At 39.8% G+C, this 8591-nt stretch overlaps 4 non-coding genes across 4 annotated transcripts in view; 3 read left to right on the top strand and 1 right to left on the bottom strand.

Moving 5' to 3' along the window:
* Position 1, top strand: part of Trnaq-uug (transfer RNA glutamine (anticodon UUG)) — a 72-nt gene extending 71 nt beyond the window's left edge. Inside the window, exon 1 of the tRNA in view lies at position 1. This exon is cut by the window's left edge and continues 71 nt beyond it. This is a non-coding gene — a tRNA (tRNA-Gln).
* Positions 2-86: 85 nt separating this feature from the next.
* On the top strand, positions 87-158 carry Trnaq-uug (transfer RNA glutamine (anticodon UUG)). Its single transcript has one exon. It is a non-coding gene; the product is annotated as a tRNA-Gln (tRNA).
* Positions 159-243: 85 nt separating this feature from the next.
* On the top strand, positions 244-315 carry Trnaq-cug (transfer RNA glutamine (anticodon CUG)). The gene has a single exon. It is a non-coding gene; the product is annotated as a tRNA-Gln (tRNA).
* A 530-nt stretch (positions 316-845) lies between these two features.
* On the bottom strand, positions 846-939 carry Trnay-gua (transfer RNA tyrosine (anticodon GUA)). Its single transcript has 2 exons — positions 903-939; positions 846-881 (listed from the first exon to the last, which is right to left on the bottom strand). It is a non-coding gene; the product is annotated as a tRNA-Tyr (tRNA).
* Between the last annotated feature and the right edge of the window lie 7652 nt (positions 940-8591).

The following is an 8591-nucleotide window of genomic DNA, read 5'->3' as shown; positions in this document are numbered from 1 at the left end:
TTTTTCGTTTTTTACATCTCGTAAATATTAAGTCCCGTCGGTGTTTGTAGAACAAGGCTGTGTATAAGCGAGCGACAGAACAAGAGGGTTCCATGGTGTAATGGTTAGCACTCTGGACTTTGAATCCAGCGATCCGAGTTCAAATCTCGGTGGAACCTAATTTTTTTTATTGCCCCCTTATTAAGGATCCTTTAGATGGTGCAGCCGGACGACAAGGGTAAAAAAAAACTACCCCTTTGAAGAGGTCCCATGGTGTAATGGTTAGCACTCTGGACTCTGAATCCAGCGATCCGAGTTCAAATCTCGGTGGGACCTTCCTTTTTCTAAATTTCTTTTTTCCCTTTATTTCAACTTGATAAAACATATCGAACCCTCCTCGAATAATATCTATATTTTTTTTATATAAAATATACGCAAATAGTATCATAAATGGTGAAGTTATACTTTACAATTCGTTTAAAATTCTGTATAGTATTGTTTCTTTAAATTTTTATAGTCTGAGTTTAATAAAAATATATATGGTTGAAAATAATTCAACCAGGAATAGTATAACTATTATCACAATGATTATTTACGCGTGGTACTTAAAATACATCGATCGATAATTAAACTTAGTTTACATGTCTATTTTTACGCTTCAATCGATAAATAATTTATGGATAAAACGAAAGTTTCGCATGCCTCTCAATAATGACAGAAATAAAATTATTATTGCACGTAATTATGTTATATCTTAAATTCAAAATTCAAAAAATGATAAAAAGATAATTAACAAGATAGAAACGAACAATCCCCATGCTCGATCGTGTAAATAAAACGATCAGATCGATAAATTTAAAAAAGATTCCTTCGAGCCGGATTCGAACCAGCGACCTATGGAATTCCGTAACACAACCTTCCGACTACAGTCCACCGCTCTACCAACTGAGCTATCGAAGGATTTAAAGGTGATCCTTACAGACTCTATATATAGAATGACCTTGCACCATATATTTCACACATTTACATACATTCGATAAACGATGCACGCAACTTACACGAAGTAAATAACAAAGAAAATATCAATGAATTCGTCAACAAAAAACATTCCCTTTCACGGCGTTCGAAGCCTCGAAGAAATTATCGCATCCGACGCCCAGCGTCGCGACGTCGCCACCTCGTGAGATCTGTTTAATCTTACGTTTCGCCGTGGCGCGCGATACAGTTATCACTTATTTACGACGTCTCGAGGCGACGGGCGAAAAAGAATTGCGTGTCAAAGCCGACCGAGACTGGAGCATCGTGAAAATTTTATACCCGTTGGAATCTTCTCTATCTCGCCGTGCACGCCAATCACCATCAAGGCATCGTAGCTGCCCGTGTTTCATGGCCCGATACAGTTTACATAAAACTATAAAATTATGGTCGTAGCCGAAAACCCCTAGGAAGCAAAGGATCCTCGCGGAACGATAGACTGCATAAAAGGGTGGCGGGGTGGGTAGGAGGGTAGGAAATGGAGAAGCTATATCGTAAAGTCGATGGGGTATTTTTACATGAAGTCATTAAACCCGGTTTACTGCGAAACAAAGTGCCTCCGCGGCTCTGTGTCTCCTCTCTCTCCCCCTCCCACTCCGCCTCGTCGCCCTGTAGCTACGCGCCACGTCGCTTAATTACTCCTCATCGCCGAATTAAGGAGCTAGATCGCACTCTGGTTTAACGAGAGACGAATGTTTAATGAGGGATCCGCGGCCCTGTATTTGCGGATCCCACGACAGTTTTCACGGTGTAAAGGAAATTGTTGTACGCAGGCACTTTTTTTCTCCAGATAAACCCGGAATTGTCCTTAGCCCCGGGACTTTCAATTAGGAACGACGAGGGAGTGGAGTTTCTCGCGCGTGAATAATTGGACGTTTTTAATGCGACGTGCAGGGAAGCTGGTAAAATATTTGGACGGCTCTTGATCGCGACTTTACGACTGAATTCTTTATTTACTACACTCGTATTTGTTATAACGTTTGTTAAAAATGTCTAAGAGCAATATCGAGGATCGAAACTTTGGGGTGTAAATGAAGTCTGATTATGCTACAATATTTTCTGGGTCCCTTTTCTCTGAAAATTTCGAGTTCCTTTGTAATTCATCAATGTCATTTGCGTGACTTGCCTCCTCAATTTTTTATCGACTCCTATTTGTTATAATATTTGTTAAAAATGTGTCCTAATAAGTGCAATATCAAGGATAGAAACTTTGGGGTATAAAGAAAGTCTAAATATGATATAATCTTTTTCTGGGCCCCCTATCTCTGAAAATTTCGAGTTTCTGTGTAATTCCATTTGCATGACTTGCCTCCTGAATTCTTTATCGACTCGTATTTGTTGTAATATTTGTTAAAAATATGTCCTAATAACTGCAATATCAAGGATAGAAACTTTGGGGTATAAAGAAAGTCTAAATATGATATAATCTTTTTCTGGGCCCCCTATCTCCGAAAATTTTGAGTTCCTTTCTATTTCCATTTACGTGACTTGCCTCCTGAATTCTTTATCGACTCGTATTTGGTATAATATTTGTTAAAAATATGTTCGAATAAGTGCAATATCAACGATAGAAATTTTGGGATGTAAATGAAGTCTGAATATGGTACAATCTTTTTCTGAGCCCCCTATCTCCGAAAATTTTGAGTTTCTTTCTATTTCCATTTGCGTGACTTGCCTCCTGAATTCTTTATCGACTCGTATTTGTTATAATATTTGTTAAAAATGTGTCCTAATAAGTGCAATATCAAGAATAGAAACTTTGGGGTATAAATGAAGTTTGAATATGGTACAATCTTTTCGTGGGTCCCCTTTCTCCGAAAATTTTGAGTTCCTTTCTATTTCCATTTGCGTGACTTGCCTCCTGAATTCTTTATCGACTCCTATTTCTTATAATATTTATTAAAAATGTGTCCTAATAAGTGCAATATCAAGGATAGAAACTTAGGGGTATAAAGAAAGTCTAAATATGATACAATCTTTTTCTGGGCCACCTATCTCTGAAAATTTCGAGTTTCTGTGTAGTTCCATTTGCGTGACTTGCCTCCTGAATTCTTTATCGACTCCTATTTCTTATAATATTTGTTAAAAATGTGTCCTAATAAGTGCAATATCAAGGATAGAAACTTTGGGGTATAAAGGAAGTCTAAATATGATACAATATTTTTCTGGGCCACCTATTTCCGAAAATTTTGAGTTCCTTTCTATTTCCATTTACGTGACTTGCCTCCTGAATTCTTTATCGACTCGTATTTGTTATAATATTTTTTAAAAATATGTTCGAATAAGGGCAATATCAAGGTTAGAAACTTTGGGGTATAAAGAAAGTCTGATTATGTTACAATATTTTCTGGGTCCCCTTTCTCTGAAAATTTCGAGTTCCTTTCTATTTTCATTTGCGTGACTTGCCTCCTGAATTCTTTATCAACTCGTATTTCTTATAATATTTGTTAAAAATGTGTCCTAATAAGTGCAATATCAAGGATAGAAACTTTGGGGTTTAAAGAAAGTCTAAATATGATACAATATTTTTCTGGGCCACCTATTTCCGAAAATTTTGAGTTCCTTTCTATTTCCATTTACGTGACTTGCCTCCTGAATTCTTTATCGACTCGTATTTGTTATAATATTTGTTAAAAATATGTTCGAATAAGGGCAATATCAAGGATAGAAACTTTGGGGTATAAAGAAAATCTGATTATGTTACAATATTTTCTGGGTTCCTTTTCTCTGAAAATTTCGAGTTCCTTTGTAATTCATCAATGTCATTTGCGTGACTTGCCTCCTGAATTCTTTATCGACTCCTATTTGTTATAATATTTGTTAAAAATGTGTCCTAATAAGTGCAATATCAAGAATAGAAACTTTGGGATGTAAATGAAGTCTGAATATGGTACAATCTTTTCTGGGTCCCCTTTCTCTGAAAATTTCGAGTTCCTGTGTAATTCCATTTGCGTGACTTGCCTCCTGAATTCTTTATCGACTCGTATTTGTTATAATATTTGTTAAAAATGTGTCCTAATAAGTGCAATATCAAGGATAGAAACTTTGGGGTATAAAGGAAGTCTAAATATGATACAATCTTATTCTGGGTCCCCTTTCTCTGAAAATTTCGAGTTCCTTTCTATTTTCATTTGCGTGACTTGCCTCCTGAATTCTTTATCAACTCGTATTTCTTATAATATTTGTTAAAAATGTGTCCTAATAAGTGCAATATCGAGAATAGAAACTTTGGGGTATAAACAAAGTTTGAATATGGTACAATCTTTTCGTGGGCCCCCTTTCTCCGAAAATTTCGAGTTCCTTTGTAATTCCATTTGGGTGACCTACTTGCCTCCGCGTTGCCCTGCAAGCTTCGTAAAAACGGGAACAAGTAGTGCTTTTCGGGTCATGGTCAGACGCCGGAGAACCGCGGGAAGCGTGCTCCCTCCTCGTCGCTCTTAGATACGCTCGTTTTTCCAGGAATCTAGGCCGCGGGGATCGCTACAGAATAATCCAGGTCGACCTCGGAAGTACGTATTCGGATATTTAGGTAATAGGTACGACTGACGCAGCACGAATTTCCATTTCGTGCGTCAAAAGGAACGAACGTTTCTGTCCACCGTATTCGTTCAAGAACTCTCGAATACCATTGTGGGAGCTTTGTATTGAATATTTGTGCCGTGCTGTAATTTCGTCGAACGTTAATTCATGTGCAAAAGGGTTGAAAGTGGTTTATTCGAGAAGGAATGGATTACCTGGGACAACGAGATAACAGAGAGTACGAAACGTGTGATTGTTAAAGATAGATGTAATACTTAGATCATATTAATTTGTGTAAAAAGATCGTGTGCCTCGTGTGTTTCAAATTCGTTTATATAATTATATCTCTTGACGATGGGAAAAATTCTAATTTTCTCCAAATATCTTTGTCACATTCGAAAATAGCAATTTCTTAAATCAAAGGTGCTTCTCATCGAAGAGAGTTTATAAAAAGACGTCGAGACGTTTATAGATCCGCTCTCGCGAGGCTGCAGACTCGTTTTCAATTTAAAAGATACATTCACTGTTCGGTTTATTAGGAGTTTCGCAAACGTACGCTTCTGGCAAGCGTTCGTCGCCACCGTTCCCGCGCATACATTAACGCGCGAGCAAAATGGACGATGTAAAAAGAGGGTAACGGAACGAGAGATCGTATAAGGCGATGTTGTTAAACCGTCGCGTAGACAAACAATTTTTAAGGGGCAGTTAAACAGCGACATTGTACGTTCGTTCACGGTAATCATTCGATAGGGGAGAGGGGCCGTTTCCTATACGTTTTACGGACACCTTTTCGTCGGCTTGTTTTACGCGACGCGTACTTTGGGCGTATAAAAGAAAAATTTCGCGTCTTATTTAAACGTTTCGCCCTACGGGAGAGGAACCGGAGGGGGTTTGGTGTCTAATATTCGTTTTTTTTACGATGTAAGTTCGAGGGTGTGTCACGAAATCGCGAAGGGTTGCGCGCGAGCGCGAATGAAACGGATTATAATTGACGCGACGGCCATAAATCTTGGAACATTCGGGGGCTTTACGGCGAAACGGGAAATTGGCCCAAGAAGCTTCGGGCCTATTAAAAATATGCAAAGTTTCCAGCGACGAAGCGATATCCGGCTGTATTTGCTTGGCATCAGTTTTATCGCCTACTCGAGAGATCCTGGCGACGTAAATTCCCCTAGACGATCGAGCTTCTCTTTCGATTTTCGAAGTTTTCGTAATCTGTACAAAGTTTACACTCGAGGAGGTCTCTGACCAAAATGGACAAAACGTCGAATATTAACCCCTAGCCATACAATGACGAGTCTGACAAATTTAGTTATATTCTATGTGTAATTCTTCTGTATTTATTTCTGACAGTTACAAGTTCTTGGTGTCAAGTTTTGCAATTACGAGGCTATAAGCCAGTTTAAATGAGTTCTTTCAAACAAGGAGCTATAATTCCCGCAATTTTTAATATTTTTTGATGAAACAAATACTGCACATACCTATAAGAAGAGTAAATATATCTGCAAAATGTCAGTACAAAACAATCTACCTGTCGTTGAAAAAAAAATCACAAAAGGCCGAAGCTTTGACAGCTTAGACAGCAATACTCCCTCAAATGCATACTTGGGTCGAACTCCGTCGTATTTATTTAGCAAATAAATATTCAGACTTTTCTAAGTCCATAAATGAGGAAGGGAATTATTCTTTACACTCGATTATCGTTAAAAGAGGCAGATTCGTCGATTCAATTATCGCGTACAAATTTCTGAGAACGTGGAAATCAGAGAGTTTCCACCCCCGTCGGCGAACGCAACGGTAAACGAAAGAGCGTCTGAGTATAAACGGGGGCGAAGTTACTTTATGCTCCGATTTAAGGAATACGCCGCGGCCGTAAACCATAAAGATTCCCAGTCATAACTCGAACGGTATCGCATTTTATTTAATTGTCCCCGCGGCACACTCCCGCTCGGGGAGTGGAGGGGCGTGCTCGCGTGCATAATATTATTTATTGCCGAAGAAGCTGTTAAAGTTTAATGCCGCGCGGGCGAGCACCGCTCTCAAAATTAAACGCGATAAAATGTTTGTTATCCAATCGAGCCACGGCTTAATGTCCCTGTGTCCCCCGTCTTGGCCCGTTCCAAGTTCCCTGGAAACGCCTTGCTATCTCGCGGATAAGACGGCCCACGGCTCGGTCGACCGCTTTACGGCCACGCTGAGAGTTTCGGAACTATGGTCGGAGCCAGAATCGTCTGGCCACTCACGCGCTAATCGAGGACACCCCCCACTACATCGTCTCCTCGCGCTTCGGCTTCTACAGTCTCCTCGAAAACCGACAGAGGCGATACATTTCATTCTCGAATTTTTCGAACTTTTCACTTTTGTTTCGTCTTGTTGGAATATGGAAATTCGAGCATGAGGGCTAATCGTGATAGACATTGTATTGGTACCATATAAGCTTTATAAATTGGACATATATGGGTGACAGGATTTACCACTATGATGAAAAATTAATTCTCAAGAATTGAGATAAAGAATAGAGTTTGTGGATTTTAACAAGGTTACAAAAACAAGGTTATAAAAATAAAATCAAAATTTTATTTTTCCAGAATATTACACGGTTTTGATCGGGCAGTGAACGTGTTAAAGCGAGCACGTCTTTCTTTGTACATGAATTGTGATCTTGTCAATTATTTCACCAAGCAGCACGTCAAACTAACATTATAGCTCCTTTTACTGTACTGTAATAATTTTTTCAACGAGCTCTAGAACGATTGAAGCGTTTGCGACGAGAATAGAGGCCTGTAAAAGAACGATACCAATTTGGAAATTTTCCATTTGGCGCAAAACTGTCGAGATTGAACTTGACTGGAGCATAATTGAGTTTGATGTCCTAGAGTCCTTTAAAGCGCGCGAAGACGCGTACGTTCGAGAGGCAACCGACATTGTCGATCGGTTAACGCGACTGCACGCCGCGCGATAAATCCGATGTCGCGCGTAAATCCTCCTTAATTCACCGTCATGTTACTTTTATTCGACGCGCACCGGCGTTTTACTACCCGATGCACTCGCGGCGTTTACAGTTATAGCCCCGCCAGCTCTCGATACACTGCTACGGTTTTATCGTGCGATCGAATCCTCCCCGTTTCCTCGCGTAACAGTCGCACGGCGAAGATGAGGTATCTCCCTAAAATCGTCGAAACGTCGAAAATGAGAAGCTTCGCGGAGATCGAGTCGTGTTCCTCCTCTTTGGCCACCCTCGGTTTCCGGTTGAAATACATTCATTTCATGTTTCAACCGGAAACGTTTCGCGTTTCAAATATAACATCTCGTCCCTCTGATACCAAATTATTCTCTTGGACGTTGAAAAGACTGGGAGAAATTTTAATGGAAGACTCTGGAGGTCAAAATAAGACGAAAATCAAGAATGCCAATTTGTTGATCGAAGCTTCGTTAAAAAGATATTAACGTTTAAAGTTCCGCTTGTAGAACGGTAATCTGCGTACAGCTGAATGCATGGGATAGTGGTTCTCACTCAGCATACTGATTCATCGACAGCCTTATAGTTTTCTGAGTGAGAACCACTAGCAGCTGTTCGCAGATTGCCGTTCTACAGACGGAACTTCAAACGTTAATAACTTTTTAACGAAGCCTCGATCAACAAATTGGCATTCTTGATTTTCGTCTTATTTTGCCCTCCAGAATCACCCGTTAAAATTTCTCCCAGGGGTGGCCGAATACCCTGTACGCAGATTCAACGAAGAAAGTACAAGATACAAAATAAATAAAAATGGGCGATCATATGCAAACTAGTAAGAACGTGAAATTAAACTTGGTAGATAAATCGAACGAGCGCTTTTCTCACACCGATCGATTTCAATCGTCGAGAGGCGAGCAGTTAAAAAGTATAAAATGGCGGAGAATCCTCCAGGCGAGAATAGAATAGTCGTAGGTGTTTCGAGTTCTTGATACCGTCTGGAACATCGCGGAGGAAGTGTCAAGGACTATGGCTCGTGTGACTCTCGATTACACGTTCCGTCATTACGCGGAGGTATTTTATCGTCCGGCCGAGTTACGGG

The sequence above is a fragment of the Colletes latitarsis genome, chromosome 4 (assembly GCF_051014445.1).
Source record: "Colletes latitarsis isolate SP2378_abdomen chromosome 4, iyColLati1, whole genome shotgun sequence".
In the NCBI taxonomy this organism is placed as follows: domain Eukaryota; kingdom Metazoa; phylum Arthropoda; class Insecta; order Hymenoptera; family Colletidae; genus Colletes; species Colletes latitarsis.
The sequence above is the reverse complement of the archived record's forward strand: the minus strand, read 5'-3'. Positions and strand labels throughout refer to the sequence as shown.